The sequence below is a fragment of the Hordeum vulgare genome, chromosome 5H, assembly GCF_904849725.1.
Source record: "Hordeum vulgare subsp. vulgare chromosome 5H, MorexV3_pseudomolecules_assembly, whole genome shotgun sequence".
In the NCBI taxonomy this organism is placed as follows: Eukaryota; Viridiplantae; Streptophyta; class Magnoliopsida; order Poales; family Poaceae; genus Hordeum; species Hordeum vulgare.
This window is the reverse complement of record NC_058522.1, coordinates 25,018,105-25,034,239: the sequence shown is the minus strand read 5'-3', so window position 1 is coordinate 25,034,239 and position 16,135 is coordinate 25,018,105. Positions and strand designations below refer to the sequence as shown.

The following is a 16,135-nucleotide window of genomic DNA, read 5'->3' as shown; positions in this document are numbered from 1 at the left end:
TCCGACTACTTCGCTGTGGCCTCCTCTGCCTTGATCTCTGCCTCCAACTCGTTGAAGAGGGCCTCGGCCTCGGCCTGCCTCTACCGGATGAGCCGGCGATTGGCCTCCACCTCGGCCTCATACCGAATGGAATCCATGATGTCCTGCTGCTCCGCCATCTCCTTCGATTGGGCGACGGTGAACACCGTCTTTGCCTCTAACTGCTCAAGCCGGGAGCCTCCTTCTCCGGGCTGTCCTCCTCCATGGACTTCGGTTGTCCTCCTCCTGTTGTTGGTCCTCCTCATGCTGCTCCTGCTCCTCCTCCTTCGTCTCCGGCGAGTCCGGAGGGAGACCCGTAGTGATGCGGGCGGCGCGGCGAGCCTGAATCTCCGCCTCGATTTGCAGGCACCGCTCCGGAGTGAGCTGCGTGTATGTGGTGATGAGCCGTTAGCCATCCCTGACGAAGAGGGAAGTGTGAGATGAGCAGCATCTTGGGTGGCGGCGAAGAGATGGAGGAGGCGCATGAGCTAGGGCTGGGGGCGCCAGTCAGCTTAAATAGCAGGCTCCGACCTCGAGCTAGGAGTCGGAGCGGCACCACACAACGTTCACACCGCGCCGACGGTCAAGACGTCCGTCGGACCGTCAAATTTTCCTGCGAGTCCACGTGAGGCCATGCCGTCAGGCCGACGTGGCGGGCGTGCCCGGGCGCATCCGGGTTCCCCCATATCCGCCCCATATTTGGGATGAAAATGGGGGTGCCAGTCAACCCGGACATTTGAGGCCAGTTTGAGAGGCTCGTCTGGGTCATATTTTCGTGATCGGACAACCTGTCCGGACGTTTAAGACGGGTTTAAGGGGTCTGGCTGTACATGCTCTAAGACCAACAAATCTCTACCTCATGGGTTAAACAACCCCTGCTTCAAAGGCCTTTGAAAGGATTATATAAGTTGTCGAAGTCCTCTTTTGATCCCAAGTCATATGCTCCCTTGTGAACGATATTATTTTTTAAATCTGAATTTATTTTGTGATCAAAATGCTTTGAACAAGAGTCTTTTTGAAGCATACATTTTTCCCCCATCAGTGTTTATGACAAAAGAAATCTGTTTTTTTGTATCCTTTTATTATTTTGTTGGATTGTACTGTTCATAAGAGAGCATGTGAGTTTGGGGTCAAATAGTCCATGTCCAGATAAATGAGAGTTTAGATCACTAAAGTAATGATCTAAACTCTCTTATATTTCTTTGCAGAGGGAGTACTATATCTAATTAGCATGTCACAGCTGACTTGGTCATGTTTGACTTACTTGACTTACATGACTTGATCATCTTCTTTTCTCACTGTGCAGTACCACCGCACTGTTAGGATGACCCTTGAGAATTACATCGGCATCGAGTCATCTGGACTCTGGAGTCAGGAAATACACAGAGATCACAGGTTTCAGGTCCAATATATCCAGATCTTTTTAATGAAAATGCTGACACTCTACCTAAGCTAGCAACTCCGGATGGCTAAGAAGCAGCACTAAATTTACAGCCTAGCGACAACGGCAGATCCGTTTTTCAACATTGTTTTGAAGAAAATGTGAACAAAACGTATTCCAAAGTTCAAAAAAATGCTTAAAAGTCGTGATTTTTTAAATTCTAATAGTAGCATAAACAGTTTTTTTCCGAAAAAATAAACAAAAAAATAATAAATATGAACACTTCTTCAAAACGTGAAAAATATCAAATTCTGAACAATTTTTTAACTGTAGACCATTTTTAAAAAATAAAATTAAAATAGACTCTGAGTATTTTCTCAATATATGGTGAACAATATTCAAGTACACATTGAATGTTTTAAAAATATATGATAAGTTTTCTTAAATGCATGCTGAACAAATTTACTATACAAGATGAAGATTTTTTTGTACACAATGAACATTTTTTGAATGGTGAAAGTTTTTTGAAACTTGAACAATTTTTGAAGTGAGGAACAAAAATTTCGAATTTTGAACTTTTTTGGAATTTGGAATTTTAAATTTATTTTGAGCGTGGTATTTTTAAAACTTATTGTTTTTGAAATCGTGAACACAATTTTGAATATCAAACATTTTTCAATATTTAAACCTTTTTGAAATTATGAACAATTTCAAATAATACAATTTACAAAAATACAATCTTTCCTTGCCTGTTTTCGTGGTCATATATAGTGTATCTCCGTTGTAAAGCACGGGCATACTTTCTATTTTGCAAGGATCGCTTCTTGCTCCAAAATTATGGCCTGTTTACCAATATTTTCGTCCGTACATCGTTAGCCTATGTCAGCCATCGAGGCCTTAGATCGATGTTGAATGGTACCACCTCGCTACCTTAGAGTTATTCGTACACTTTTATATACTTTGCAAATTACATGAAATATCAGCAAGAAGAAATAAAAAAGGAAAGAGAGGCTAATTAGAGAAAAAAGATGGAAAGACAGGCGACGTGGACAGAAATAAGGAAGGAAATAGTGAGCATGTACAAGGTGCATATAATAAGAGGGAAAAAGACTAAAGTGTAAATAGAGGCTATACGATTTTGAGAATCGACTAAACCATGTGACTGATGCACCTGCAAAAGCATATATAGTTTTTTTTTAAAGAAGAAAACATTTGTTATGCTATTGTATTTGCAGCACTGAAAATATTTTTTACCGGAGATAATGAGATGTACTTGTAGGTGATATAAGGAGGACATTCACGTTGTGCATTGATGCATTCTGCTGATTGAAAGTCTCAAGGAGACTCAAAATAATTAAGTCATCCCTAATAATGCATTGAATAATGTAAGGACGACATTCACATTGTGAATGAAGGAAATAGCAGAGATAAAGGAGGACCACAATTTAAACTAAACTCCATGTGCATACTGCACGCTGCCTTGCCGAGTTGAAAGTCTCAAGGAAAAAAATGTGACATCTTTTTAACTGGTGTTTGTTTGTGTTCTTCACGGACTGGTACAACGAAAAATCCGAAAACGAATACTATCAACAGTCCAATTAGGATTATACGGTTGGACTAAGATATATACACAAATTAGCAGACACACGGGAAGCATATACACCTGGACAATCTGTGAAGTATACGAGACGATGAACACACAAAAGCAAAATACAAAAAAAAAAATGTTTAGGCAATGTTGATCTCACTTATATACGTGTGATTGCATAATAAACCACAGATTCGAAAATATAGACATTTAGATTTCATGTCTAGAGTCATTAACAACAAGGAAGAAGGTGGCATGCTTAATGTCCCTGAAGGTGGATAAGATGGATGTTGTATGCAGGAAAAATCTCGTCCAGGTAAAATTACTTCAACAAAAGTGTGACGTGGACGAAATTTTTATTGTCCGATGTCAGTAACTCATTAGGGTGGTTAATCTGTCGATGTGACCCAATGCCAGTAACTCATTAGGATGGTTAATCTGCCGATGTGACCCGATGCCAGTGACTGATTAAGATGGTTAATCTGCCGATGTGGTATGCTTTGACACTATGCATGGAAGCCCTATCAACGTCATCGTACTGAAGTTGGACAAAAAATGGTGTGTGTGTACCAATGCTCTTACCTCAATACCATTTTTCTATTTTCTGAATTGCATCCAGAAAAAACATGACACTCTGTCAACACATCCATTGACATTAGTTAACTCATTCAGGCTTATTTCAAACTATGTTTAGGGATACCACACTACAAAAACTATATTATTTAAACAAAAGAATATAGTAAACACAAGTACATTGCTTTATTAAATGAAAGGTAACCACAAGTGCTTTTATATATCCTTCCACCATGATTTTAATATGAGCTATCTTGGTTTAATACAGTAATGTAAATTATGTACTCCCTTAGTTTCTAAATATAAGTCTTTTTAGAGATTCCAATAAGAAACTACATATGGAGCAAAATGAGTGAATCAACAATCTAAAATATGTTTATATACATATGTATGTAGTTTGTATTGAAATCTCTAAAAGGACTTATATTTAGAAACGGAGGAGTAACTTACTAAGGTCATGACATTATGTGATATAAGAGATTTTGTATAGTTTTATGTATGATACTCTTACCTTACTTTAGTATCAATCATTTAAAGAGGACAGATAAATAATATGAAACTTGGCTACTATCAACTGAAAATTGTAAGCCAAAATGACTACAAGACTTTAAAAAGAGACCGTGGAAATGAAGTAAAACATTACTATAGAAACAACACATATATTGTATTGCTAACGTCCGTTTTAATTAAAGTAACTTATAAGTAGCTACATATGTTCTATTTATGATGCAAGATCTAATAATTTTTTTTAATGAACAACAGAGTCAAACAGTATAAAAATATCTCATGCAAGCAAATTGTTTGCGTCACAACCTCCAGTCATGGATGCAAAGGAATAAAGAAGGGAAAAGGATAGAGAGTAGTGTGCACAATTGACCAATGAAGCAAGAAATAAAAAGCGCCATGAAGCCTATCAGTAAAACAAGTAATTAAATTAATATTCAATCGAGTTGCAAAAAATGCACACAAGGGAGGAAGAAATATGCAAATATGGAACCAACACAAAAGAAAAAAGGATGTGCGACAATATACAAAATATATAGCTTGAACAAAAGGAATCTACAATAGAGCAAATTGCAGCCAACCGTGAGTTAAAGCAAGAGGAAGTTAGTACATCTGTACGAGTACTTCATACTTAGCACACACACAACATGAGCATATAGGCATGGATGCCCAATGAACTATACATCATTTTTATTGTCTGAAACTGAATATAAGTTCTGCATGGAGAAAAAAAATATTATGAGTATGATGGTTAATGTGCCGATATGACATGGTTTTAACTAAGCATCGATGTCGTAGTTAAGTCTGACAAAAAAACAACATGTATGTATCATTGCTCCTAATTCAAATAATATCTGGAAATCCATTGAATTTGTAACTAAACTCTCAAAGAATATGCTTCAAACTTGAGAAAATAGGCACCCGACCTGAAGTCCTCCGTGCGCCCCTCCCTCTCCAAGCGCAACCCTTCCACCATGTGCTTCTCCCACTCAAAAACTCTTTCATGCAAAAACCATCTTCAAACTAGGGTAGTGGGGACTTGAAGGGGCACCATCGGAGGGAATGAGTATGTTTCTTCACATCTATGCCCCATGGTCTAGACAACGGCATCCTAAATGGGCTAACTGAACCAATATGAAGATTGAACTCGATTAAAATTTTCATGGCCAAAAATTCAAATAAATTAACCCGTATCAACGCACAGACATCTTTACTATACTACCTACTACTAAAAAAATAAACATTCTTAGTCCATCATGCATGTGTTTACGCAATGACCCTTCACATTTTTAAAAATAAACATGCAATCAATATTAATACTTTTTTAATTTCATCCGGTTGGGCCTGGACTCTGTGTAGAAATAATAGTGGAAACGTGTGGGATCGAAACCTGACCTGCAGCCCAATCATTAATGTGCACAACAAATTGAGCTAACCATCAATTTACAAAATTGTACCACATTACTTCTTTACCATCCGTCCTATCAATCTAGGAAAAATCTAATTAGCACCGCGGCACCCTGTCCTTCTCGTGCATACATGCCCGAGCATTAAAAAAAGGCACCCGTCGCTTTCAACCTGCTCCACAACAACGTGGACTCTATGCATGCATGCATGCGGGTTGAAAAAATGATTTGTCTCACAGATTAAAAATTTGATTGAAGATTCGTCTTTACCGTTAGATTCGTCTCGATGAGACCTTCAAAATAAGATCCCATGTTGACATGTTTCGTTGTTTTTTTCATCGTTCCTAGTTGCCACATTTATGTCATCTTACGGGTGTGCAGTTGTCATAAAAATTATACATAGTTACCGGGGCAATAATTTATACCTTTTAAGTATTGCAGTGTTATATGGAGCTAAAAAGTGGTTATTAATGCACTAACAATAAGCAAGTAAATGCATGAACCAGCACAAGCACAATGAATCAAGTTTTTTAGTGGGGTATATCGACATTCATAAACCTGATACCAAGTTAATTTAATGTGAGAACTATGTGACAAATATTATGACAAGTAAATAATAATATTCTGGCAACTATCGACGGAAAAAAATATTATCGAAACATGTCAACATGGGATCTAGTTTCGAAGATCTCAATGCGAGAAAGCTGACGGTGAAAGCGGATCATCAATTAGATTTATATAATTTAAGAGATAAAACTTTTTAAAAGTTTAACACTAGAGGAATCTTTGCTGATGTCATGCTAGCGTATTAGTTTGCATACACGAAGAAAACCGCAGCATCGAAAGATCTATGTGTTGCGCCGCTATGTAGTGGCTCCCATCAATCTATATATGTATGCAATTTAAAATCAATAACCGCTTTAAGAATCAATAAGCAGACGAAGGAAAACGAAAGATTCCTCTGGCATAATTAACGGAATTTGTGTCATGTGAATTAAAACAATCACGCAACCGATCAGGCTGCCAATTCATGAAAATTAAAGAAGGGAAACATGCAGTCGACTAAAAGAAATATCAAGGAAACTAAGGAAGTAAATAATAAAATTTCATCCAAGTACGGAAAGAAATAAGGAAGAGAAGGAATATACGGAAGGAGCAGTCCAAGGTTTAATAATATAAGGAAGGTGGAAAATAAGAAAAGACACCCTCTAATCCTCAAAAGGAAGGAAATCCTCAACGTGAATGACGAAGGAGAACATTACGGGCTGGATGATTATACAGGAGACGTTGGCATTGGTTAGCGGCATCATGGGCCTTGCTTAATACTATACAGGGGATTACATGCACGGTGTGCATTCACATATTATATGGGCCCTACATAGTGCTCTAACTAAAGCAGGATGGTCAATAAAATCCGTAATCCTGTTTTGAAAACCTAACAATTAACTTGACTAGTAAGCATGCACGTGCAACGCACGTATGATATGAAACATATGATAGGTAACGTAGCATAAATTCAAAATTTTCGTACACATATTCAGATCTTCCTATGAAGAGACCAACAACGAGAGAGGGGTAAGAGCATCTTCATACATTTGAAGATCGCTAAGCGTAAGCGTTACTAGAACGCGGTTGATGGAGTCGTACTCGCAGCGATTCGGATCGCGGTGTGATTCCGATCTAGTGCCGAACTACGGCACCTCCGCGTTCAACACACGTGCAGCCCGGTGACGTCTCCCGCACCTTGATCCAGCAAGGAGGAGGGAGAGGTTGGGGAAGAACTCCAGCAGCACGACGGCGTGGTGTCGATGGAGACACGAGGTCTCCCGGCAGGGCTTCGCCAAGCACCGGCAGAGAGGAGGAGAAAGAAGGGCAGGGCTGCGCCGAGGGAGAGGGAGAAGTCTGTCTCCCAAGGGCCAAAACCCCTCTCTATTTATAGGAGGAGGGGAAGGGGCTGCGCCACCCCTAGGTTTCCCTCCCTAGGGGCCGGCGGCCACCAGATGGGAAAGGGGGGCGGCGGCTAGGGTGGGGAGGGGGTGGCGCACCACCTGGTGGGCCTTAGGGCCACCTGGCTTAGGGTTTGCCCCCCCCCCTTTTCTCTCCCCCACGCATTGGGCTGAGTGGGGAGGCGCACCAGCCCATCTAGGGGCTGGTTCCCTTCCCCACTTGGCCCACCTTACCTTCCGGGGTCGTTGCCCCCCTTCGGTGGACCCCCGGGGCCACCTCCGGTGGTCCCGGTGGTCCCGGTACGTTACCGGTGATGCCCGAAACACTTCCGGTATCTGAAACATCCGTCCTATATATCAATCTTTACCTCCGGACCATTCTGGAGCTCCTCGTGAAGTCCGGGATCTCATCCGGGACTCCGAACAACTTTCGGTAACCTCGTATAACAATTCCCTATAACCCTAGCGTCATCGAACCTTAAGTGTGTAGACCCTACGGGTTCGGGAGACAGGCAGACATGACCGAGACGCCTCTCCGGCCAATAACCATCAGCGGGGTCTGGATACCCATGGTGGCTCCCACTTGCTCCACGATGATCTCATCGGATGAACCACGATGTCAAGGATTCAATTAATCCCGTATACGATTCCCTTTGTCTGTCGGTATAGAACTTGCCCGAGATTCGATCGTCGGTATACCTATACCTTGTTCAATCTAGTTACCGGTAAGTCTATTTTACTCGTTCCGTAGCACGTCATCGTGTGACTAACTCCTTAGTCACATTGAGCTCATGATGATGTTCTACCGAGTGGGCCCAGAGATACCTCTCCGTCACACAGAGTGACAAATCCCGATCTCGATTTGTACCAACCCAACAGACACTTTCGGAGGTACCCGTAGTGCACCTTTATAGTCACCCAGTTACGTTGTGACGTTTGATACACCCAAAGCACTCCTATGGTATCCGGGAGTTGCACAATCTCACGGTCGAAGGAAAAGATACTTGACATTAGAAAAGCTTTAGCATATGAACAATACGATCTAGTGCTATGCTTAGGATTGGGCCTTGTCCATCACATCATTCTCCCAATGATGTGATCCCGTTATCAATGACATCTAATGCCCATGATGAGGAAACCATGATCATCTATTGACTAACGAGCTAGCCAACTAGAGGCTTGCTAGGGACACATTGTGATCTATTTATTCACACATGTATTACTGTTTCCTGTTAATACAATTATAACATGAACAATAGACGATTATCATGAACAAGAAAATATGATAATAACCATTTTATTATTGCCTCTAGGGCATATTTCCAACAGTCTCCCACTTGCACTAGAGTCAATAATCTAGTTACATTGTGATGTATCGAACACCCACAGTATTATGGTGTTGATCATGTTTTGCTCGTGGAAGAGGTTTAGTCAACGGGTCTGCAATATTCAGATCCGTGTGTACTTTACAAATATCTATCACTCCACTCTGGACATGGTCCTGGATGGAGTTGTAGCGGCGTTTGATGTGCTTCGTCTTCCGGTGAAACCTGGGCTCCTTGGCTATGGCAATGGCCCCAGTGTTATCACAGAAGAGTGTCATTGGACCCGACGCGCTTGGAATCACTCCAAGGTCGGTGATGAGCTCCTTCATCTAAATTCCTTCATGAGCTGCTTCTGAAGCAACTATGTACTCCGCTTCACATGTAGATGCTGCCACGACTTCTTGCTTGTTGCTGCACCAGCTCACTGCCCCACCATTCAACACATATACATATCTGGTCTGTGACTTAGAGTCATCCAGATCTGTGTCGAAGCTAGCGTCGACGTAACCCTTTACGACGAGCTCTTCGTCACCTCCATAAACGAGAAACATTTCCTTAGTCCTTTTCAGGTACTTAAGGATATTCTTGACCGTTGTCCAGTGTTCCATACCGGGATCACTTTGGTACCTCCCTACCAAGCTTATGGCAAGGTTTATATCAGGTCTGGTACACAACATGGCATACATTAGAGAGCCCACGGCTGATGCGTAGGGGACATAACTCATCTTCTCTCTATCTCCTGCCGTGGTCGGCGACTGAGTCTTACTCAATCTCACACCTTGCAAAACTGACAAGAACCCTTTCTTTGAGTTTTCCATATTGAACTTCTGCAATATCTTGTCAAGGTATGTACTTTGCGAAAGACCTATGAGGCGTCTTGATCTATCTCTATAGATCTTGATGCCTAATATGTATGCAGCTTCTCCAAGGTCCTTCATTGAAAAACTTTTGTTCAAATAGGCCTTTATGCTCTCAACATCTCTATATTATTCCCCATCAATAATATGTCATCCACATACAGTATGAGGAAAGCTACAGAGCTCCCACTCACTTTCTTGTACAGACAGGCTTCTCCGTAAACCTGTATGAACCCAAACGCTTTAATCACCTCATTAAAGCGAATGTTCCAACTCCGAGATGCTTGCACCAGCCCATAGATGGAGCGCTGGAGCTTGCACACTTTCTTAGCACCCTTAGGGTCGACAAAACCTTCTGGTTGCATCATATACAACTCTTCCTTAAGGTTCCCGTTAAGGAACATGTTTTGACGTCCATTTGCGAAATTTCATAATCATAAAAGGCGGCAATTGCTAACATGATTCAGACTGATTTCAGCTTCGCTACGGGAGAGAAAGTCTCTTCGTAGTCAACTCCTTGAATTTGTCGAAAACCCTTTGCGACAAGTCGATCTTTGTAAACGGTTACATAACCGTTTGCATCAGTCTTCTTCTTGAAGATCCATTTATTTTCTATGGCTCGCCGGTCATCGGGCAAGTCCACCAAAGTCCATACTTTGTTCTCATACGTGGATCCTATCTCAGATTTCATAGCCTCAAGCCATTTGTTGGAATCCGGGCCCGCAATTGCTTCTTCGTAGTTCGAAGGTTCACCGATGTCTAACAACATGATTTCCATCACAGGGTTGCCGTACCACTCTGATGCGGAGCGTGCCCTTGTGGACCTTCGTGGTTCAGTAGTAACTTGATCCGAAGCTTCATGATCATCATCATTAACTTCCTCTGCAGTTGGTGTAGGCGCCATAGGAACAACTTCCCGCGCTGCGCTACTATCCTGTTCGAGAGGGGTGTAATTACCTCATCAAGTTCCACCTTCCTCCCACTTACTTCTTTCGAGAGAAACTCTTTCTCTAGAAAGAATCCGTTCTTGGCAACAAAGGTCTTACCTTCGGATCTAAGATAGAAGGTATACCCAATAGTTTGCTTAGGGTATCCTATGAATACGCATTTCTCCGCTTTGGGTTCGAGCTTTTCTGGTTGAAGTTTCTTCACATAAGCATCGCAGCCCCAAACTTTAAGAAACGACAACTTAGGTTTCTTGCCAAACCATAGTTCATACGGTGTCGTCTCAACGGATTTAGACGGTGCCCTATTTAAAGTGAATGCTATAATTTCTAATGCGTACCCCCAAAATGATAGCGGTAAGTCGGTAAGAGACATCGTAGATCGTACCATATCTAATAAAGTGTGATTACGACGTTCAGACACTCCGTTGCGTTGCGGTGTGCCAGGCGGCGTCAGTTGTGAAACGATTTCACACTTCCTTAGGTGTGTGCCAAACTCGTGGCTCAAATATTCTCCTCCACGATCAGATCGTAGACACTTAATTTTTCTGTCATGTTGATTCTCGACCTCACTCTGAAATTCCTTGAACTTTTCAAATGTCTCAGATTTGTGCTTCATCAAGTAGATATACCCATACCTACTCAAATCATCGATGAGAGTGAGAACATAACGACAGCCACCGCGAGCTTCAACGTTCATTGGACCACACACATCAGTATGTATTATTTCCAATAAGTCGGTTTCTCTCTCCATTATTCCTGAGAATGGAGTCTTAGTCATCTTGCCCATGAGGCACGGTTCGCATGTGTCAAATGATTCAAAGTCAAGAGACTCTAATAGTCCATCAGTATAGAGCTTCTTCATGCGCTTAACGCCGATATGACCAAGGTGGCAGTGCCACAAGTATGTGGGACTATCATTATCAACTTTACATCTTTTGGTACTCACACTATGAATATGTGTAACATCACGATCGAGATTCATCAAGAATAAACCATTCACTAGCGGAGCATGACCATAAAACATATCACTCATATAAATAGAACAACCATTATTCTCTGACTTAAATGAGTAGCCGTCTCGCATTAAGCAAGACCCTGATACAATGTTCATGCTTAAAGCTGGTACTAAATAACAATTATTAAGGTTTAAGACTAATTCCGACGGTAGATGTAGAGGTAGAGTGCCGACGGCGATCACATCGACCTTTGAACCATTCCCGACGCGCATCGTCACCTCGTCCTTGGCCAGTCTCCGCTTATTCCGCAGTTCCTGCTTTGAGTTGCAAATGTGAGCAACAACACCGGTATCAAATACCCAGGAGCTACTACGAGCGCTGGTAAGGTACACATCAATAACATGTATATCACATATACCTTTAACGTTGCCGACCTTCTTGTCCGCTAAGTATTTAGGGCAGTTCCGCTTCCAGTGACCCTTTCCCTTGCAATAGAAGCACTCAGTCTCAGGCTTGGGTCCATTCTTTTTCTTCTTCCCGGCATCTGGCTTACCGTGCGCGGCAACAACTTTGCCGTCTTTCTTAAAATTCTTCTTACCCTTGCCTTTCTTGAAACTAGTGGTCTTGTTGACCATCAACACTTGATGCTCTTTCTTGATTTCTACTTCTACAGACTTGAGCATCGAGTACAACTCGGGAATGGTCTTTTCCATCCCTTGCATGTTGTAGTTAAGCACAAAGCCTTTGTAGCTTGGTAGGAGAGACTGGAGGATTCTGTCGATTATAGCATCATCGAGAAGTTCTTAAAAAATGAATAAACTCCAGAGTTAAAATAACAAAAATAACAAAAAGAAAATATTTCGTTATGATAAAAAAATAACAAAAATAAACTCGAGAGTTAAAATAACAAAAATAACAATAATAAAAAATGAATAAACTCCAGAGTTATATTTGGTTATGATATGAAACATAACCAAATATTGAATAGATTTCTTAAAAAATGAAAATGTTGCTTCAAACCATAAACTCCAGAGCTAAAATAACAAAAAGAATTGAAAGTTAAAAGCTAGGCTACGAGATACATTCAGACTTATCAAATAATTATGCAAAAATAAAATCACACACTTGCGAATTTTATGCCCATGCTATATACTCCCTTCGTCCTAAAATAAGTGTCTCAACTTTGTATTAACTTTAGTATAAAATTGTACTATGCTTGACACAGTTATTTTGGGACAGAGGGAGTATTATTCAATCAAATACAAGTGACAAGTTGTGAAAATTGCAAACTTATATATCAAAAAATGTTTCAATATGCGGACGGGTCCAAACTGTGTACTCCCATACACCCCTTGTTCAAAGACTGCCTGACCTAGATAACAAGAAAGAAAACTAATTGAAGATGATTGAGCTGATCTCATACCTGAAGCGTGAATGCCACCTATCATGGCATCGTTTCAATCCCAATTTATGCAGTGAACAGGGATTTGATACACCAGAACATCTAAAAGCAAATACGATTGTCCTATTCATAAATTCAGTTTGCAAGAACCATTTGAAAATGCAGTTTTTTATGTTCCAAATTATTTTCCAGAGAAAGAATCGGCTGAGATGAACAACAAACCAGATCAAAAACTGCATGTTGCCGGCAAGCTCCTGTGACTTGCCCGATCAAAATCGCAGGCTCAAACCTGCTAATGCACATGGAGCTTATGGACAAAGCTTGGATGCAGAGGAGGATGACCATGGTTGCCGATGTGGGAGGACGGGACGGATGTTGGCTGGATCCGGTGACCCCGACAGTAGGACCACGGGCACGGCGATGCCGTCCAGATTAAGGACGTGCACGGCGAGAGGGCGTCGTTTCAGCTCATCGTCGCTGTAGGTGAAGGAGGGAGACGCCAGCTCCATCTCCTTTGGCCGTCAGCTGGGTAGGGATAGGGAAGATGATAGGAGGGGATGGGACTGGGACGTGCTGCCGGCGTCAGGGGTCGCGGTGGGAGAGGCCCGGTGCACTTGTCAGTTCTGCAATGGCGGATGAAAGTCTGCGGGCGGTGCATGTGGTGTGGATGTCCGACCCTCGTCCGGTGGCCAGAGGCAGCTGGCGTAGGTCGCGGCCTTGACGAGGAAGTGAGCGAGCAAGGTGAGCAGATTTTGATTGGTTTCCTTTTTCTTTTCTGCCCTTGCGTGATCATAGGGATTGCGTAGGTGAGCTTCAAATATTCCTCTGCGGTGAAACAGTCCAGCCAACGTAAATTACAAAGTGCACACCAAAGAACAAATTAAGTTAAGGCTAGTTGTTAGATTAAATTTAGTGGGCCTAATCGTACGGTGCTAATCAAACTGTGTACATCTGCCATGTGAATTTAAAAAAGAATTAGTTTGCTTGTTTAATAATAGTATAGATTAATCAGATTTGATTTAGCCAATTGATAAAAGAAAAAAAATACAAGCACGGCCGACAAGTCGAACAATGCATGCATTTCACCTGGAAAATATAACAACAACAATGCATTAGACCTTTTGCACTGATGATCGGCTTGAAAGAATAATTCTCATGTTAGTGATATTTAACCATATATTTTAAATCATAGTGATTGGATTAGGAGAGCCAGAGGAGTGCGATGAATTTTGATCCCGTTGCAACGCACGGATCATTTTCCTAGTCTTGATATAATCACCTGGTAGAGAAAACAGAGCACTTCAGCTAAAAAAACAGAGCACTAGGCCCTGTTTGGAACCATAATAGATTATGATAATCTGGATTATGAAGATAGATTATATAATCTGGTTTATAAAAATAATCTAGGTGGACATGTTTGGATGCCAGATTATATAAACTGTAATCCACGTTTTACATTGCATAATGACCTGTCTGCCCTTTGTTTGTTTTTTCGAAAAAAGAGAAGGGTGGCGGTGGTAGGAATGTAATTATCTCCAACTTTATAAGAGTAATGATCATTAGCAATCCATAATCTGATTTTAGCTGGTATAGAGTAGATTATGAGTTTTTAATAATCTAGTCATCTAGTTTTTATAATCTACATCATAAGTTGTCCTGTTTGGAGACATGATAGATTATAAAAACTGGATTATATAATTTGGATGGTTCCAAACAGGGCCTTACGTGCTACGGTACATAATTCTTCACTGTCCACTGCACACGCATCCACAAAACCATCCCCCGCGCAATAGACCCAGACAGCACCTGCGTTACGAAGCAGCGGGACAAGCCTCCCGCTGAGGTGAAGGGACATGACCTTGTCCGTGGATCCGACGAGCCGGCCGCCAATGAACACCGCCGGCACGGCCGGTTGCGGCCGAGGTGCCTCGTCCAGCTCCACCACCGCCGGTTCGCCCCGAGGTCCCGGAAGAGGCGCGCCACCGTACGGCACATGCAGCAGGTGCTCGTGCTGAAGATCACCACCTCCCGCTGCCCCGCTAGCTTCATCACCTGCTCGATCAGGCTGGTCCGGTGTTCAGTGCTGCTACTGTTAGAGAGATTAACTAAGTAGCTGCGATTGCTTCTAGCAAGCTCTCTTAATACTACAAGGCTTCGACTTTGAGTTGTACTCGGCTGCTTAGAGCTGGGTGATCTTGGAGCAATTTGACCGGAAAAAGGTGGTACGGGAGGGTTCGGACAAATGCCGAGCTCCTTTAATTTGCGCCACTCCACGTATGGGCTCGGTGTGGAATGTGGAGTATCGAATTTCTGGATGGCAATGGCGATGCGGCGACCTGATACAAAGGGGCCAAAGATACGATGGATTATATTGCGGATAAGGCATGGAGCTCTGACTTTTAGTGAATTCTCGTCTATCCCCTATTCGACGGGTCAGATGAGAGAGACCTGGAGAGGGATGCTGGTGAGATCATATGGCCCTTTCTTGATGGTGTCCGCCCAAAATCGCATTGAGATCATATGGTCCTTGGTTCGATTCTTTCTTTCCATCACTCCATTTTATTGGGGGGTATAAGTTGCGGAGAACTCATGGGTGATGTCATAATTATTGAGAAACACTTCAATATGAGTGTTCTTGAACTCCGTGCCACTTTCACCTCTCATGTGCTTCATGGTGACTCCATATCCATTTTGAGCCTTTTTGGCAAAACGTTTGGAGATTATGTGGGTTTTGGATTTATCCCCAAGGAAGAAAACACATGTGAATCGAGAACAATTATACACAGTGACGAATCCATAGTGGTTACCACCGAAGCTAGAGTAGTTCTGCGGCTCGAAGATGTCCATGTGAGGAATCTCGAGTGGCCTTGTCATGTTTGTGATAGCCTGTACGGGATGCGAGTTGTCCACGAGCTTGTCAACTTCACATACATCACAAAGGCGATATTTATCGAATTTCACAGCGGCAATTTCTACGACATGATTTATCTTCACCAACGCATGCAAGTTTATCATACTTACATGACCAAGTCTTCGGTGCCACAACAAACTCTCTGTACTTTTTACAAGAAAACACTTGGTAACCGAGAGACCCTTAGGGAAATCCACAATATATAAATGACATTTTTGAACCCTTCGGAGACAAAGAAGTTATTATTTTGAATCAAAACCACAAATCTAGATTTGGGGAATAAGACCATCATGTCCACATCAGAAAGCTTTCAAATGGACA

General features: G+C 42.0%; 1 pseudogene; it reads right to left on the bottom strand.

The window, feature by feature from the left end:
- Window positions 1–14,178: 14,178 nt before the first annotated feature.
- Window positions 14,179–15,750, bottom strand: LOC123396235 (annotated as a pseudogene).
- Window positions 15,751–16,135: the final 385 nt, after the last annotated feature.